Source organism: Ambystoma mexicanum, chromosome 1p (genome assembly GCF_040938575.1).
Source record: "Ambystoma mexicanum isolate Mex_15411 chromosome 1p, UKY_AmexF1_1, whole genome shotgun sequence".
Classification (NCBI taxonomy): domain Eukaryota; kingdom Metazoa; phylum Chordata; class Amphibia; order Caudata; family Ambystomatidae; genus Ambystoma; species Ambystoma mexicanum.
This window is the reverse complement of record NC_090921.1, coordinates 802,381,857-802,400,968: the sequence shown is the minus strand read 5'-3', so window position 1 is coordinate 802,400,968 and position 19,112 is coordinate 802,381,857.

The following is a 19,112-nucleotide window of genomic DNA, read 5'->3' as shown; positions in this document are numbered from 1 at the left end:
TCTGCGCAGACATAAGCAGCCCGGGACTGCCTTCCACCGCGTTCGCTAGGTGCACTGATAAGGCTGGAATGCAGGGAAGCTTCCCAATACAAAATGAAGAGAGCCTGAGAGCCAAGGAGCTTGGAAATTTCCTATCAAAAACATGTTTTTGTGCACTGAGGGTTCTGTCGAGAAGATTCTCGAAAATCTAGTACGTCACATTGATTGACAAGCAGGCTATAATAAGAAGCCCTTACCTGAGCAAGGGGGGAGGGACTCTTCCTGGGCTGTTTGGACCGTGCACACACAAAGCAGCACCTGGAATACCAGCCAGCACTGAAAGGAAGAGGCTCTTGCTGTCACATTCCGTCTCCGTGTAGGCTGCTGGGGCTAGGCCAGTCCCAGAGCAGTGCCAGGCACGAGAGCGGTGTGGGTCATAGGTGTGACCAGATTACGCCAGCATCAGCGATTCCTAGGAGTGTAAGAATATTGCATTCTATCTGTAACTGATAACCTGCATTACTTAGCTTGCACTTTAATTCCATTTTATTGAAAACTGCTGCTTGGATTTAGTTGGCTTATCAGTAAATAAATACAAGTATAAAATCTTCTTGTGAGTGGGTTTCTTCCAGATTGCGTACATTGTGCCTCGCATAGTTTCAAACTTGTGAGGGGTGCTAGAGGGTTACAGGGCAATCAGGGCTGGTCCCGGGGTGAGCACATACCTTTCTACTACATTCGGCGTAGTCTTGTCAGGATTTGCGAGCATATTGCCAATCTGGAAGAAACAGGGGAAAGGTGAATGCAATGATGGAAATAGTGCACTCTGTCACATTCCGGGGTGGCCGGTAACAAATGCATGGTCCTCTGTGCCAGATATCTTACATCAGTATTCTGCACCGATGGCATGGGACATGCTTGAAAATGATATTTCCCCATCGGTAATCAGTGAGTGTTTGGAGAGTTTACCGCCTGGGGAAAGCCGAAAGGAGCAGATGGCCGCAGGTAACATAGGCTGGTTGTTCCTGCTGGTGCTCAGGAAGATGCATGAGAAAGACTTACTTAAATATGCACAAATTCGAAAATTAAATGATGAGATATCCCGGCTCCAGGAGCAACAAATCATAATGAGGGAGACCCAGGAATCGTCCGTTAAACAGACTTTTCAGATGGAGGATAGATGTGCTTCTTTAGCCGTGCGTGTAGCCACGCACAAGCGCAAGCAGAGAAAAAGAGAGCCTTCAAAGATAAGGATTCGGGCATTAATTAGGAAAGATACATGGGATCCAAATTTATGGTCTGGTGATGTAAGCGACAGTGAGTCAGAGCAGACTTTTGACTGGGATGAGCCGCTTGAAATGAGAATCACGGATCTAGACTGTTTGGAGGGAGAAGAGCAGGAATGTGTTCAGAAGAAATGTGCTTATCCAGTGCGGCCGTTAATAACTAATAAATCAAAAGGCCAAGCTGGTGGTGGAAATATTCAGAATACTAGGATTGTCCGAGATTACACCGAGACAGAGCTTTTAGACATTGCCAAGTTGTTTAGACAACAAGCTGGGGAGCCGGTTCTGAAGTGGCTTCTGCGCACATGGGATACGGGCAGTGATGGCATCTTCCTGACCCCAGAAGAATTATTGAAGATGGTTTGAATTACTACCAATGTAATGTTGGAACAGATTTTGCGTGGCGCATTAGGGCAGCAAGGTTCACATTCATTGTTTAATTGGCTTCAGACTGCTTTAACAAATTTGTATGCAAGTCCTATGGATATGGAAGAAACGTGGGGGCCTTGGAATTCATTGCCCGAAGCTACAGATCAGCTTAGAGAGAGGGGTTTACAGTGCGCAATTTACAGTGCAAATTTTGCAGGGCATGATATGGAACTTTTCACTGCAGGCATGCGTGCGCTTATTGCAAAATGCCACTGGCCATATGAAAGGAGCATTACTCGCATTGCTGGATCCAGTGCAGGGCAGAGCTACTGGTGAAGTCGCACTGTTACTTGGGCAATTAGAAGGGCTGGATGAGCGCAAAGCAGCGCGCCTAGTGGCTGCAGGTGGTGATTCAGAAAAAAAGCTTGGCAAAAATGCAAAGGGCCTCATTACGACGCTGGCGGTAAGGGGTTAACGGCGCCTTGAAAGGTGGTGGCGCCGTTAGCCCCTTACCGCCTTATTACGAGGTCCCTTTGCGGGTCCCTATCTTAACGGCTGGTTTTACCAACTGTTAAGGATTGGACCGCAAAGGGACCTTGGAGGTAATTACGGTACTGCAATTTGCGGTACCGTAACTACCGCCTTCCCCATTTCCATTGAGCCCTATGGGGCCAAAAATGGGAATGGGGAAGGGCCAATGGTGAATGGGGAATCCCCGCCCTGCCAACCTTGGAATGGGGCGGTAATTCCGCCATTCACCATGGTGGAATCGGTAAAATACCAGCGGCAACCATGGCGCTACTAGCGCCATGGTTACAGCACGGGTCGTAATGAGGCCCAAAGTCTAAAGATAAAGTTGACACTATTGAAGTTACATGCAGGCAAATGTGGGTAACCTGCTAAAAGTGGGAATTGCAAAGGAAGAGATAGACGGTAAACCCACATCTGTGCTGCTTGAGAAATGGAAAAAGTTACAGAAGCGGGGGCCAGGCAAAACTAGCCCTACTGCACCCCCTGCGGAAGATGTGTTGAAGCCCAAAGTGCGGGCAGAAATGTATCCAGATTTGTCAAAGGAAAAATGGGAGGTCCCTGACCCCATTTTTGATTGAAGGGCTGGCTCGTTCTTTGAGATACGGTTAATAAAGAGAACCAGGCCCAGAGACAGACACACTTTTGTGCCAATTACATTGTATTTAAATGTCAAGGTGAAACACGTTTTGGCTCTATTAGACACAGGAGCGGATGTGACAATTCTGAATGGCAATCCCAACAAATTATCTGGCCCCAGAGTCCTGGTCAATGGTTATGGTGGGGCAGAGACTGTTGCAAAATCCTTTAATGTAAAAATGGCAATCGGTGAGGGATTGACTTTCGCTGCAAATGTGTTGATTGCTGACATACCCAAGTATATACTGGGGATGGATGTGTTGTTGGGCAAACGTGTGACTACAGACTTAGGTCAATTTGTTTTTGGCAATCGGAAAATCCATGTGAGAGTTGTAAACCCTGTTTTGGTTGGGCATGCAAAATGGACCCCCTTGCATTTACCTCCTCCTGCTGAGCCAGTGTGCATAAAACTGTACAGACTGCCAGGAGGGCACAAAGAGATTGGGGAAACCATTGAGTCACTAGTGAAAGCTGGCATAATGAGCCCAGCAGTCAGTCCATTTAACTCTCCGGTCTGGCACCTCCACCGCCCAGATGGGGTGTGGCATTTGACTGTTGATTTTCACACCTTGAACAAGAAGGTGCCACCTTTGGCTGTGGCTGTGCCAGACATTATTACTTTGAATGAAAACCTCACAAAAGAAGTGGGTGAATGACATGTGGTAATTGATTTGGCCAATGCATTTTTCTCTATTGATATTGATGCTGAATCACAAGATCAATTTGCGGTAACCTGGGGGCACAGACAATTTACCTTCACTAAATTGCTCCAGGGGTACTTGCACCGTCCCACTCTGTGTCATGGATTGATTGCCAGAAACTTGAAAATAGTGCAGTTTGTGTGATATGTATGTTGCCCACTATATAGATGACATATTGTTAACCAGCAATGATAAAACGCATGTGGAAAAGGCTGCTGAAAAACTGATCGCACACATGCAGAACCATGGGTGGGCTATTAATCCCAAGAAAGTACAGGGGCCTGCTCAAGAGATGACATTTTTGGGTGCAATCTGGTCTGGTTCAGTAAAGAAAATTCCTGTGATTGACATGGTACATCAGATGACACAACATCTACAATAGAACGGCTGAGGTGGAAAAACAGTTATCAGGCCTACAGCACATCATATATGCTTCTAAATCCTGGAACTAAACCAGCATTTTTTAGCCCACACTTCGAAAGGGGTGGAATGTAGTTGAAAGCATTTAGACGCTGCATTAACCTACTGAGCTAACTGTGCTTTTTAGGCGTAAGGCTTGTTGCACATATATTCAGCTTATTCGAAGAGTGTAGAAAAATGCTGTTCAGCACATGGTCGGAGTGAGCCCGTCTGTGCTTGTGAGGGGTTAACTGAAAAAGCATCTCAGCGCGTAAACATCTATTTCTTGCAAGAGGCTCGCGCAGACATTAGCAGCACGGCACTGACTTCCACCGTGTTCGCTAGGTGCACTGATAAGGCTGGAATGCAGGGAAGCTTCCCAAAACAAAATGAAGAGAGCCCGAGAGCCAAGGAGCTTGGACATTTCCTATCAAAAACATGTTTTTGTGCACAGAGGGTTCTGTCGAGAAGATTCTCGAAAATCTAGTACGTCACATCGATTGACAAGCAGGCCATATTAAGAAGCCCTTACCTGAGCAAGGGGGGAGGGACTCTTCCTGGGCTGTTTGGACCGTGCACACACAAAGCAGCGCCTGGAATACCAGCCAGCATTGAAAGGCAGAGGCTCTTGCTGTCTCATTCCGTCTCCGTGTAGGCTGCCGGGGCTAAGCCAGTCCCAGAGCGGTGACAGGCACGAGAGCAGCGTGGGTCCTAGGTGTGACCAGATCATGTCAGCATCAGTGATACCTAGGAGTGTAAGAATATTGTATCCATCTATAACTGATAACCTCATAACCTGTATTACTTAGCTTGCACTTTAATTCCATTTTATTGAAAACTGCTGCTTGGATTTAGTTGTCTTATCAGTAAATAAATACAAGTATATATTCTTGTGAGTGGGTTTCTTCCAGATTGTGTACATTGTGCCTCACATAGTTTTGAACTTGTGAGGGGTGGTAGAGGATTATAGGACAATCAGTGTTTCACGACCCTCACCCAAAACCCCCTCTGGCAAACCCATTGGCCAGGTGGAGTCAGGACTCGGGCCTCTAGAGGCTGGCATCCTCTTCAAAAGCCCTCATGCCTATGGCACCAGGCTCACACACCATGAACAACAATGTGCTTGGGAAATACTTTATTGTATTGTCAGCCAACATGGAGGCATCCACATAGCTTGGTTCCCTAAGAACCAAACTATGCGGTCTAGTGTTTTGGGTGTGACAGGCCTGGAGCTACTTTCCCCGGTACTACTTTACCTGGGCTATATAAACCACACCCTGACTGCAGAACATGCTTCGTGTTACTTTGCAGCTTGCAACGTGACGCTCACCGTGTAGAGCTATTCCCCCGAACCTCGGAGAAGCAGAACCTGCAAGGAGACAAAAGGAACATCATTAGCAGCAGCATCTTACCTGCAGTCTTCATCTTTAAACAATCGCAGCTACTGAGAACAGCTTCCTCAAATCTGCACGCCTCTCGGACAGAACGACCTGAAAGAGGAAGATAGAGGCAACATTAAAGAAAGCTGTAGAGACATTTACAAATTACGAAGTGCTCAAAAGGCTTACTTGGCTGGTCGCCTCTCGGCTGGCACCACTCCGGACATTCCACTCGCGCTGAAGAACACCGCGACCTACAAGGAAGGAAAACACAGGTTAGCAAAGGCAAGACTTCGCATCGCTGCGCATAGCGCTTACTTACTGCATCATAACGCTCTTAATGCGCCATCATTTCCCAGCGGGTCTCAACCAAGCCAGTTCACAGCGCTGAAGCTCCGCATACCTAAGGGAGAAAAAAAGAGACATTTTAAACAAAGAAAGGCATGCAGGATAGCACCAAAACTAAAGAACAGCAATAATACCTACCTGAATAATATCAAATGGGCTGGCGTCAGTGAAGTAACTGGACCGCACTCGCCCATGAAAGACAACGCGCCCCTCCAAAGAAGGCAGGACGGTAAGCACGCCTAATTCTACCACAAGGTGAGGAGAGGGCGCCAGAGGGACTGAAAGCATATGGGGGTGGAGGGAGGATACTTACCCCAGTCGGTCAGTCTTGAGCACAGTCCTCCTATATTTTCAGGCAGAACCTTCCCCGCATACCACATCAGGGCAAAGCTGAGAAGCATACCAGCGAGTAACCCGGCTGGGTGGCGTCCCTGTGAATACCAGGTGAGCGTAACACAGGGCTGGTCCCGGGGTGAGCAAATACCCTTTCTATTACTGACCCCATGGTTTTTTGCCTCGCCGGGGGGCCAACGGAGGCCGGCCAGTGTGAAAATGGAAAAGCAGGAGCAGTGGTCTCAATGCGAACAAGCTCACTCTTACTGGCATTGAGGCAGAGGTGTTTGCAGCACACCATGACTGAATAGCATATGCACAGTCAGATATGAGCGAGGAGGAGGAGGCGGCTGAAGGTAGCCTGAAGGATAGTTGCGTGTCATCCGCGTTACACTGGAAGTTCGAGGTGAAAGTGGCAATCACACGGGCCAAGGCAACCATATAGACATTGAAGAACCAGGGGTAGAGGTTAGATCCCTGGGGAATGCCACAGGTTGAGAGAGCAAAAGTCGAGAGAAAGGCTCAGAGTTCCACCTGGGATGGTCGGTCAGAGAGAAAAGAGATTAACCATACCAGAGCCTGACCTGTGATTCCCAGGGTGTCACAGTGATGTGCAATCAGGATGTTGTGGTTAACCGTGTCAAAGGCAAAGGAGAGGTCAAGGATAATGAGGACAGAGGGAGTGTTGGTGTCAAGGTTTGAGAGCAGGTCTTCACGGGTGTTCAGAAGAGCAGTTTCTGTGCCTCATGATGCTCTAAAGCCAGACTGATGGTCATGGAAGCAACCAATATATTCAGTGTGGGGGGTCAGCTGAGTGATAGCCAACTCATTTCAACCTAAGCATCAGATACCTAAACTCAAGCGATGGGTGTTTCAACAAATAAGGTGCAATTACATTATAATGTATAATAGACCAGTTCAAATGATTATTTAACCAAGTATAATGCAACAAAACCTCCCTATTTAAAATTCAATCTATTCTAAATAATTTTTGCTGTGTATTACCAGGGTTTGCAACCAACTCTTCCGCGTGTGATCATATCTGCGTCAGTAGAGCATCACAATTCTCCCTCTGTTATATTAGATGATTATTTAAATTCCTTTTACGTCTTCTCCTTTAGATTAATGTACAGTGAAGCTGCAGGAGGGGATGAACTTCTTTCATAAATTTGTAAGACCTTCAGGTCCACCGGGGCATCCAAGGAGATCAAGCCCAATTTGTGTCTAATCTCTGCTAAAGGGACCGACCTAGGCAAAGATAAGCATTTTCTCCAAAGCATAGCTTCCAAATTGGACCATACTATACCTTTATCCCAAGTTTCTACTCCAAAGATTAAAGAAGGAATTATTTTTTGTTTATAAAACTTTAGGACCGGAAGGGACAAGAATGTACCAAATTGCAAAACAAATTGCCGGAGTTGTGTAGCTGCAGCTAAAAACCGTGTTCTTTATGTTTGGTACAGTACATGTTTTCGTTTTCTTGCATACATTATATTCCCCAAGTACTTAAATTGTTCAACCACCTCCAAATTAAAACTCTCTAACTTCCAATTGAAATTTTTCTTTTTTGGACTTTTCCACATTGAGTGCATTGAGTACAGGAATCTTTGATTTCCCAGTGTATTTGACCATTGGGAAATCAAAGATTCTGGTACTCAATGTACTCAATGTGGAAAAGTCCAAAAAGAAAAAAATTCAATTGGAAGTTAGAGAAGTCCAGTTCCAATAAATATGTATGTAGACATTCAAGTGACCACTGGAGGCCTATGGGGGTGAGATCACAAATAATCATGTCATCAGCATAATTTAAGTACTGAATTTTAATCTGGCCTATAGATGGGGGGAATGGTCTGTACCTTTTCGCAACAAGAACCCAATTGATAATGCCTAGCGAAAGTGTTCAGGTCTGTCTAAGTAGTGGCTCGATAAATGTCCTGGGTAGACACGACTTTGTTCTCTGTCCAAGAGTTTACCATTGCTTTGGTTGATATCACCTGGATCTTAGGTGGGGGAGGGGAGCTAGCAACCTAATAACCCATAGACATTGTCTTTCTAATCCAGCTACTAATTGTGTGTACCAAAGCCCTTTTGCCCGAATTTGGACCTCCAAATGTCACCAACCAGCTGTCAGATCCCAAGGAGCACTGATTGTACATAAGGACTGCCCTTTTCGCATCCAACCGACTCCACTCCCCTTTTCAGGTGTCAATGGATTTGGAAAAAAGGACAGAAAAACAATTTCCTGGAATTCATGTAACTTTGATATTGCTTTAGGTAGCAATGCCAGGTCACACTGAAGAAATAAGGTGTTCGCTTGAACTACTAGATAAGGAGCTTTGCACATTAAGATCGTGTTGTCTCCTTATCTTCTAACAGAGTTAATGGCTATAAAAAAAAATTGGTTTAAGAGTCAATCATTTCAGTGAAATATCTCAGAACGGCTCACGTGGTGCATCCTGCAAGATTCTCAATACTAATGGAAGACCCCATGAGAGAATCCAGTCTGGAGAGAAAGAGACTTTTCAGGAGTTGGTTTACTAATTTAACATTCACAAACTCACAGGATTCCCTGAATTCCCTAATAGCAGCCCATTGAGGCTCTCGAGTAGAAACTGCTAGCCTCATGCAGACCCTTCCTGAAGGAATTGGAGCAAATCTGGAACACCACATTCTAGTGTTGGAATTTCCTTCCTTTCGCTCAAGGCTTAAAAATAATTACTCCAGTGCCTGTCACAATTTCTGAGCATAGAAAGATGTTAGTGATTATGGACTCCAAGTGCTACACCTGTATACAACCCCTGGAGCCAAAACCTTTACCTCTCAATCTCCAGCCTCCACATGGACTTCCCCCCTCCGTGAAACTCTTTTATAGGATACAGATGGTTCAGGACGAGATCCCATGAGAGATAGCTATCTCTCAGAATAAGAGGAAAACAGGGCCTGTGGTGCCAAAGTGAGCTATCAGGATGACCTCCCCTTCCAAGTGCCAAATATTTAGCATCATCCTGGGAACATCGGCAATGGAGGAAAGGCATATAAAAGACCCTCAGTCCCTCAATGGCTACAATATCCATTCCCATGCCCGCAGGCATGGGGACCTTGAGAAGAACCTGGCGGTTGTTGCATTCTGATGTGAAGCGAAAGGATCCCACTTTGATGTCCTGAATGTCCTGCACATGTTGAGGAATGTCTCCTTTTACAACTCCCACATCACTAATAAAAACCTCTGCTCAGCTTGTCTGCCTCCAGATTGTCCTTTCCTCTGATGTGCACCACCTGGGTGGATAACAGATTTGACTCTGCCTATTCCCCCATGCGCTATCTAGATGTTCCAGGAGCCTGAAGCCATTTTCTCATTGCCTGTTGACGTTTGCCAAGGTCATAGTGTTGTCTGTCTGAAGAGTCACTGCTCCCCCTTGCAAGACTGGGGAGAAGGTTGTCCAGGATTTAACCAAATCAGAAATGTCAGAGGGAGAAAATAACGAGTCATTTGAACGAAAATGACTTTAGGTTTTCTCTCCCCTAGACATTTTTGGTAACCCACACACCCAGACCACTTACTTACCTTTAGGCGACACACTACACTGTGTGCAGCATACTCCGCCATCCCTCTGCGATGCCTGTTACCTTCACTTACGTGCATGGGAACCAGCGCTGCAGGGGCCTTTTATTTTTTGTAAACTTCATTTTTGACCAAGCGGGGGGGGGGACACCTCAGCAATCCCCAATGCCATTGTAATGAACAATGGTGCCGGGGACACCCCCGTTACCCTTGTTCGCTACAATTGTACAGAGTGGTATATGTGTTCTAATTTTTCGGCTGTATGTAATTTTTGTACAGCTGAAATTCGAACAAATCTACCATTCCGTTTTTTTTCTTTAATGTTTTATACAGATTCCTGGGGAGAAGAACTTCATGGCCTGCAGAGCTGCTGCCAACTCCCTCCAGTTGGAAGAATGGGCTGCCTTGTAATCCAACCATTTTTCCTGATGCATCTGTCCTTCGACCACCACTCCCATCCCATTTCATTGGTGTCTGTTTTAAGAATTATTGACAAGGGTTGCTTTCGAGGCAACCCCCTGAACAATCGGTCCTTCTGGAACCACCACTATGGACTGGACCTCAACCCTGAAAGAGTTCCTCAAAATCTTGAGTGTCTTTCCTCCAATTCTCGTGGAGATGAGACAAGAGCGGTCTCAGGTGTAGAAGTGCCCATGGGACTAGGTGGATGTGTGATGCCAAGTGCCCCAGTGCATGTAGGAATTCTCTAGAAGTTATCTTAGATTTAAATAAGATAACCTGGAGGACTGCTTGTAGGTTAGCTGCTTTTTCTTCTGGAAGAACCACTTTAATCTCCAGCCCAAAACCTTGCTCAGATTCACTGGAAATCTTGAGTGGGCCGTAGATGTGACTGCTCCCAGTTCATCAGTAAACCCACAGGTTCTAGCATCCTGAAGGTCACCTATACATGCTATACTAACAGCTCATGTGATGTTGCCTTGACAAGCCAGTTATCCAGACAAGGGAAACAATGGCTCCCTTCTTCAATTCAGGCTACTACTGGCCCCAGAACTTCAGTGAAAATCCATTTGGCCGACTTGAGTCCAAACGGAAGATCCTGGAACTTAAAGTGACTCCTGCCCAGTGGAAACTGTAGAAATTGCTGATGCCCTTTGGAAATCGGGATGTGAAATAAGCACTCCGCAGATCTAAGGACACTAGAAAATCCTTGTCCTGGATCAAAAGAATCACCTCGTGCAGGCACCCCATCTTGAAATGTTTGGTCAATAAAATCTGATTCCATTTCCCGCAGAAGCCACACACATAATAGGAAGCACAACCATTCTTCCCATACCTGATATTATTCCCTTTGTCCCCAGGTACTGCAGCTGCTGCGGTCACTGTGCCTTTATTTCTGCACCAGTTGCACCTGAGCAGTACTCCAGCAGCTCCTGCTCTCGCTGATCCCATGGCCCCTGCCATTCATGATCCTCCTCCCCACCTCCACCTCTGATGGTGACTACAGGTGTTGGGGAGCAATACTAAAGGACAAGTCCATTCCGGCCCATTGGTCGCCTCCGGAAGACATGTGATCCTCTAATTGGAGGGAGCTAAAGGTGATTTCTCTGGCTCACTTCCAATTGAAGCCTCCCCCCCTGCAAGGGCCCGATGCAATAGTCCAAACAGACATGCATTAAAGGATGACATCCCTGACTTGCCGGTACATCAAAACATATTTATTAACACCAACTTGTGCTTAAGTATAAAGGTTAAAGCAGCCTCAACCTGCTACTTCTTAGCACACAGCTTTCCTTTTCATAAATCAAGCTTCTAACACCTCCTGGTTCTGGAATGGAATGTAGTGAGCTGTCCACTTCATATCCATTCCACAACTGTATATGTATAAACATGCATAGTAACTTTATCTCTAATGATGCAACATATGTATATATAGCACACCTCGTTCCCTTCTGAGAGGGAACCAACAAAGAGCAGCCCCTCCCCCTCTTTGCCTATCCTCCACATATCTCCACTCTTCCCTTGCTTCATCTCTCCCCATTGCTCAGCATCACTGTATTTCCTAAATCCATCACCTCGCGGAATGGCCCCACATACCTCATACATCCCGTTTGCACTCTCTTTCTGCACTTTACCTTCACCTCTGCACCCTCTCGCATCAACCGTTCTTTTACACAATTCATCTTATCATACCTCCTTTTAGATCCGACTTGAACATACATCACTCTCTCCCACAGAATCTCTTGAGATACCACATTGCGCTCTCCACCAAATTTCCACATCCAACCTGGCTTGAGTCTTGAAGTCTTGAATTGGGCAGCCTCCTTCTTAATGCCTCAAATGGAGGAACACCCGTAACTTGATGCAGGGCAATCCTATATTGCATGACTCTCTCCATCACGGCCCTAGTCCAATCCCCGCCTGTAGCTATTGCAATGCATATCACTTCCATCAAAGTCCTATTGAACCTTTCCACAGTGGCATTACCTTTAGAACTGTACAACACCGTTGTGGAATGATCCACCCTGTTATCCTTCAAAAACTCTTTAATTTCTTTACTCACAAATTGTGGACCATTATCTGACATCAGCTTTCTTGGGAAACCTTCCCTTCAAAATACTTATTCCAAAACCTTTATCCTGTGCACACTTATGTCCTTTACTAGACCCACCTCAGGCTACTTGGATAACAAATCAACCACCACAATAATGTAAGCACTCTGATGTCCTCTTGTCAATATCGGACCTAAAATGTCCACTGCAACTACATCCCAAACCGAGTTACGCGGTTCAGTCACACTCATGGGAGGTGTCCTTGTCACCAAAATCCTGTCGCAAATTTTACATCCCTCACATTCCTTTAACAACTTTCCACTTTTTCATCCAGTCTGGCCACAAGAAATCCTGTCAAATTGGGCCCTTTGTTTTACACACACCAAGATGCCCCTTGTGAGCTACCCCTAACACCACTCCTTTCATTCCTTCAGGAACCACCATGCACTCTCCTCTTGTCAGAATCCCATTACCTACGGTCAATTCATTCTTTATTCTCCCTTATCCTCTCAACCTTTCATTCACACCTTCAACCGGCCAGCCCTCTTGCATATATCTCACAACCGTATTGTCCAACTCATCCTTACCACATTGCTCCCTCCATTCCTTTTCATCTGCCACCTTGCAATTAGCAAATACTTCCCCTTCCTCCTTATATCTGTCCAAATCATCATCATCCATGGGATTGCGATTTAGCGCATCTGCTATCACATTCAATTCACCTTTTACATGCCGCACTTCCATGTCTAAACCTTGCATTCCACTGATCCATCTGGCGATTCTCCTAGAGATGCCACCCAAACCTTTCCTGTTCAAAACTCCAACTAATGGCTTTTGATCCATCACAATAACACATCTCCTTCCCCACAAAAACCCCTTAAATGTTTCCACTCCCCACACACATGCCAGCACCACCTCCTCTATAACTGAGTACCTCTGTTCGGCATTCTTCAGTACCCTTGACGCAAACGCCACTGTTTCTAGTTCCCTGCCTTTTTGCTGCATTAGCACACACCTTAAACCGCCCTCACTGGCATCAAGTAAACCATTTTACCTCCCAATCTTCCTTAAATCCCTTCAAAATGGGAGCTCCCATTAAGCAATTTTTTATGTCCTCGAACTCCTTCTAGCACTCTTCAGTTGAGTCATACCTCACCCCCTTTTTCACCAACATCATCATGGCTTTTGTTTTTTCTGTCAAATTTCTAATACATTTTCCTTAATACTCCACCAAACCCAAATACGAAGACATCTCTTTTTTATCCTTCAGTGCCTCCATTATTTTGATTGCCTGTACTGAGGACACCTTGGATTTTATTCCAGCGTCTGACAACTCGTGTCCCAAATAATGACCAGTCTCGACCCTGAACCTGCACTTTTCAACTGATCTAGTTAGCTCAACATCATTTATTCTTCCCAATACATTCTTCAATCGTTCATCATGTCCCTTGATGTCTTTTCCCCATACTAATATATCATCTTGATAACAGCACACCCCTTGTATTCCCTTAAGAAGCTTGCTCATAACTCTCTAAAATACACTAGATGTGGAGATCAACCCAAATGACATTCTTCTGCATCTGTAGGCATTTATCACACCAAACGGTCTATGGAATCTGGGTGCAATTCCACTTGATGGTAAGCTGCTTTCAGGTCTAGCGTTGAAAAGAACTTCCCTCCTGCAATTTCTGACCATAAACTGTCTATGGAATCTGGGTGCAATTCCACTTGATGGTAAGCTGCTTTCAGGTCTAGCGTTGAAAAGAACTTCCCTCCTGCAATTTCTGAACATAAACTGTCAATTCTAGGTAGGAGAAATCTATCTGGTAAGACACACTTGTTCAGCCCTCTCAGATCAGTACATAGTCTTACACTTCCATTCGGTTTTCGCACTTTCACTATATGGCTGATCCACTCTGCTTCATCAATTATCCCTTCGCTTAGCATGCGCTCTTGTTCCATTTCAACATCCGCACGTAATACTAAAGGTATGGTGTGTGCTTTTGACCTCACCGGCATGGCACCTAGTGCCAGCTTTATTACATGTGCAAAACCTTTCAAACATCCAGTTTCTTTCCCAAACACTTTGGGATACCATTTCACAATGTCATTCCTCTTCTCTCCAATTGTCTCCACCTTTCCACAGTTCTTATGTATAACCATGACTTGTGTTGGATGACCCGGATCCAGTCTGAAACCCAAATCAGCCTGGGCATCCCACGAAAGCAAATTCCCTCCTCTGGTGGTGACCCTTACCATACCCTGGGCACAACCCTCTCCACAGACTACGGCTATGGAAAGTCTTGCCTATCACCACCCATGCCAAGACCAGTCCTTCTATCTTAATATCAAGAAAACATTTCAGATAAGATTTTTTCTCATTCCCCCGTGCATGCTAATGACAAAATGCCAGCCATGAACTGGAAGGGGTGGCTCCTAAAACTTCAGGAGATGCTTTATTTAGCCCTTGTCTTCAGATTATACTTACAATGTCAGGCCTGCAACAGGCATTAGGCCCTTAAGCTTTTTTAAGACATTTGCTTTCCTCCAAAAAAATCCAGGCCCTCCAAAGACTGTGTGATGCTCAGTCTTTCTTCAGTCTCAACCGTGTGCTGGGCAGCGCGTCAGCTGGGAAGGGGATGGCACAGCATGCAGTAAAGTTCAAGGCACGGTGTTCATAATTCAGGAGTCAGAGTAAAAATGGGACACGTGCGCTTGGACTTTGCTGCTGAATACAGGATTCTCGCAAGTTATGCAAGACTCATGAAACAAACTCTCATAAATAACTCTGTGTATACAATGCTAACTTTATTTCACCATAATTGATGGCCCACATACAATTATTAGAGAGAGGGTGCTTAAGATCATAACGTTGGTGACGAGGCGAACCAACCCATCCTTATCGACAGAATCATCTAAAGGAGAACAACGCAAAGGTATTTATCATTTCTATGGGTCCCAGCATCTTTTTTCTCTTACCCAGGTGAATCATCCATGCCATAGATCCATTGGCTATAAATGTTGACCAATTACATTGAGGCATGGATGGCACAAAATGTAAATCCAATCCAAAGAAATGCCCCGCCAGGAAATATTTTAATCTTCAGAACTAAATTCAGTACACTATTCAAATGCAGTGGATGTAGAGAGACTTAATTATACTCTGCTTGGTATTGCCCTAATGAGTTAGGGGAAAACTGTCTGCAAAGATTTTTTCTTGTATCTTCAAAAGATCCCAAATGCTTTTTGAATCCTGTAACTTACAGGTATTGTATTTTATTTTTACAATAATAAAAATAAAGTCACTTTCTAATCTTTCCAAAGGGTAGATAAACATATATACATCAGATGTTTAAATACAAGGAAGATAATGCATATATCCACTAGAGCATACACGATTGGTTCTTTTTAACTTAGCAAAAACAGGGAGTGTATTTTGTATCTAACAGCAACCACAAATGATTCTAAATCTATCACTTGTGTATCAATCTCTGAATCCTTACTAACTGGCTAGTCTAAAGGGAGACTACCAATAGGCCAGTGAGAACCTAATAAAAAACAGGGGTCTACATAGAACCACAGTTATATAGTTAATAACTGCAGGGCCTTATTCCTATGAGCCTCATTTACTTCAAAGGGGGCTTTACGTTTCAAGGGTTGAAAATCCATGTTCCACCTTCCTCACGACCAACAGAATACAGCGACCCTAAGGACCAACACAAGAAAGAGAATCTATAAAGAGCCAGTTCAGTCAAATTGGGGGGGGGGGGAGAAGTTAGCCAATAGGAGTGTAGAGACCAGACACTAGACCCGGTGAGTAGTATATGGTCATGCAGGAGCACTCCGTAACTGCCCGCTGGCCAAGTCTGGGTGCCTTAAGCACAGAATTAATGTAAGTAGAGTGAAATGAAAAAATAAACACTATTTTGAATACTAAACAGATATACAGCAGACTAATCATTATTTTACAAACAAAGCTGACTCAGAAAGGAGCAGGTGGCAGAATAAGAACTTAACCATCAGACCAGAAGTGTGTGATTGTATGCATGTGGGTAGGATTAAAGACCAGCAACAAGAGAGGGCAGTAACCAGAGAAACCCATTCAAACAACTATTGCCAAAGCCAAAAGAGAATCATACCAACACAAGTTAAGGGACTGACAAGGGCAGTCAGCAGTACCAGCACGCTGTGCTGGAGTTCGAGTATTTTTTTCAGCTTCATCAGTGGAGGCGTGTGCTCAGAGGCGTGTCCCGAGCCCTCCATTCTACATACCCTCAGTCCTCCGCGAAGCGGACCGCGAAGGGACTGACAAGGGCAGTCAGCAGTCCGCGGGCCCGCGTGACCGCGTGCTGATCCAACTCTGAGACTTCTTTCATAAAGCGGATGGCGGCCCTGGACGATTCCGTAAAGCGGAAACCTGGCTTGGAAGACCTGGACAAGCGCTTGCTAAGAAACGGCAAACCTCGCCAGCCGCCGTCCCATAACAAGGACCATGTAACCTCGCCGGAAAGCGTGGAGCAGTTGGCTACTCAGAGGCTTCAATGGATTTCCCGCATTAAACACGCGAGCAAAATGATTCAGGCAAATACAAATCGCCCAGCGGAGCTTAACGAAGTAAGTGACTTCATGTTTCCCCCGATTGAATCCTTGGGCTTGGAGGGCACACCATCTCTGATAGTGCCGACTACAGAACACGATCAAACTATCCCTCAAGAAACCATCTTAATAACGACGAGCCCCGCGTCTACCTACACACTCCCCTCCCCTCTACCCAATACGGAGGCCCAAGGTCCAGAAACAGGGAGGGGAAGCCCGTCAAACCCGGAGCTGTTCCCATTGTTGGGGGAGGAAGCGCAAGAGGCCACGTCTGAGCAGCCCACGACCCCTATACGGAACGTGGAGTGGGGGGGAGCCAGTCTCCGTCCTGCTTTTTGGACTCCCTCACGGAGCAAGCAACGCACAAGGGCGGCAGGAAAATATCCCGGTCAGACTCAATCCCGCCCTCACTCCCGGGGGAGTCAGTAGTGATCATGATACACAACACAGAGGGAGCGGCGGCAGTGGAGGATTTAAGAACACCTCCGGGACTAGTCGCCCCATCTTCCTCCCCCCAATTGCTGTTTGAACTTGCTGGCGAGGAGGGAAGGGACGAACATCGGGGGTTGGAGATTGTGGGGACTGCCCTGGAAGAGGGGGGTACCCAACCCCCTGCTCCCCGCTCTCAGTCTGGAATTCCGAAGCCCAGCTCCAGCCCAGCGAAAAAACATCCATTTCTACCCAGTACATCCCCCCCACCCCTACTCGGTGTGGTCGAGGCAACAGCAAATGCCAATGAGATTCCGGGCAACCTGCCCAAACTTTCGGGAGGCTCACAAAAGATGTCCTCTCGTAGAACGGTGAGGGCCAAACCCCCGTATAAAAGAGGACAGGGAAGGGGTAAAAAACATCTTATCCCTCATTGCATGTCAACGCTGAAAGAGTTTTTTGGGAAAAAGACACGAACGGAGGGTGAAGGATACCAAGATGTATCAGATGCAGATTTTTTGGCCATAGTTGAAGATAGAGCCATACTCCCCTCAACCCTGAACTTCCCTGTTAAGATGACCGCATCCTTAGAGAAAGCGGCTAATAGTGCTTCACACTTAACCGCTCAAGCGAGTCAGAGTCCAAATTTAATACACACGGGATCAGAAGCTGTAACGGGGAGGGACATACCACAACCGGTTAATGGTGCTGGAACTTGTGATCTGTTGGACAAGACGACTGTGTCAACTCAGCCGCATACCGAGTTAGACGCTGGAAGGGGGACCTTGGGAAGTGCCACTTTGGTTACTGGCACCCCGCGCTCCATTAACAAACAAGCAGAGGGATTGGGGCTGTCAGGAACCCTAGTGGGAGAGCCACACCCGCCCCTGGCTCCGGTTAATGGCCCCCCTGCGCTGCCCAAAAGGTCCGTCCCCTTTTTTCCCCGATCTTTGGAGTGCAGCTTGGAACCGCACATTAGAGGGGTGGGCCCTCCGTACGAGGTAAACCCGAGCCACCCCAAAGAACGGGGCTCTCCGACGCCCCTCAGTTATCAAGGCGAACCTCCTCCTAGCCAAGTGTCTGAAACTCCCTCGCAAAAAGAGGATCTTATGTCTATTCTAGCTACAGTCACTATCGCGCTGGCACCATTTGGGAAATTATATGAAGCCATCAGCGATACTTTAAAAGACCAAACCACTCTGATCGCACATATGCACACCAAACTGAATTTCCTAGAGGGGTTCATTACAGCCTCTCAACAGCACAAAGGCGACGACATGGAAAGTTCGAGTGGGGGGAGCAAATCCCTGTTAGTGGACCAGCTACCAACCGACCACTCGTGCTCTGGAAACAGGACAGAAAACGCGCAGGGGACACAACTGATCGATCGGCCTTGCTCGAGAGAATCCCCCGAGACGAATCAAGGTCTCGAGCCCGGCCGGGAGATAGAGGTGGGCACTTGGCCCACTGACAGACCATTACCTTTGGCGAAAAGTGCAACACAGACGGAACTCCGCTCAAAGGGGGGCCAGTCTTTGAATGAATCGACTGGTAAACCAGGAAGGAAAAATGGATCAGTTGCATTTGCCCTCCCAGAAAGTGCAGCGATCCAATCAGTCGTGAAACCAATAGACTTCTCCAAAATGAAAGTCCCGTCTACCTTTGAAATATTCCAACACAAAGGCCAAAGTGAACCGGTCTGTAAGGGCAAGAAGGCTTCGAAACATAAGCCCCCTCAACAGCCCGCACAAAAAGACAAAACAGAGAGCAGAGGTCAAAGTAACCAAGAGAAACCCACCCCACCAATACAAAATCGCCAAGTCTTCAAACTAAAACCCTCGGATAAGACGCAGAAGGCCTTACGGAGTCCAGAGAGGTCGCAAGATGATTCTTGGAACTCACTTGACCTAATGAACATGAGTACCTACACGGTCGAGGACTCAGAATCAGAAATTCCGCAAGCGCTGAATCAAAAAAGAAAAAAACCGGAAAGTCGCGAAAACAGAGAAGCAGAGGAACCAAAATCAAAGGCTCTGCTTCTTGATTCTCCCTCG